We start from the raw sequence: 629 nt of genomic DNA, 5'->3' as shown, positions 1-629 counted from the left end.
CTCTTCCTTTTTCATCTGCATATTCTTTCTGCAGGTCTTGGCTTCCAGCCATCGCATCTCAAACGTGTCGTAGGACACTCACTCTGGTAGACAAGAAGTCATCGACTTCTTTACAGACAACGAGGGGGTTGACATCAGCTAGACGCTCGGCTATTCTCCCCCCCACCAAGCCCTGAGCCATGGGATGGCGGCGTCAGCAGGACGCGAGCGTGAAGCAGCCCGTTCACGTAGAACGGCGTGTAGCCAGTAGACGAATGCACTGCTTTATTCAGAGCAAACTCTACGAGTGGCAACATGGCGCTCTAGCGCCTCGGCGTCTCAGCGCAGACGCTGCAAAGAACATCTTCGATGACGCGATTCACGCTTTCGGTTTGGCCATCGGTCTGTAGATGATCCGCTGTCGACATCACCAACTTGGTGCCTAGCACCTTGAAAATGGTCGACCAAAATTTTCCCGTGAAACGGGGTCTCTATCAGAGACAATCGGCTCTGGGAGTCCGTGTTGTCGGAAAACACGATCCGCGAACAGCGTTGCTGTACTGACCTCGTCGATGGTGTCTGGCACCGCCGCCAATGAGCGATCTTGCTCAATCGGTTGACGAATACCACGACAACCGTGTTGCCCGCCA

Source organism: Plasmopara halstedii, assembly GCF_900000015.1.
Source record: "Plasmopara halstedii genome assembly, contig: Scaffold_614, whole genome shotgun sequence".
Lineage (NCBI taxonomy): Eukaryota > Oomycota > Peronosporomycetes > Peronosporales > Peronosporaceae > Plasmopara > Plasmopara halstedii.
The sequence above is the reverse complement of the archived record's forward strand: the minus strand, read 5'-3'. Positions refer to the sequence as shown.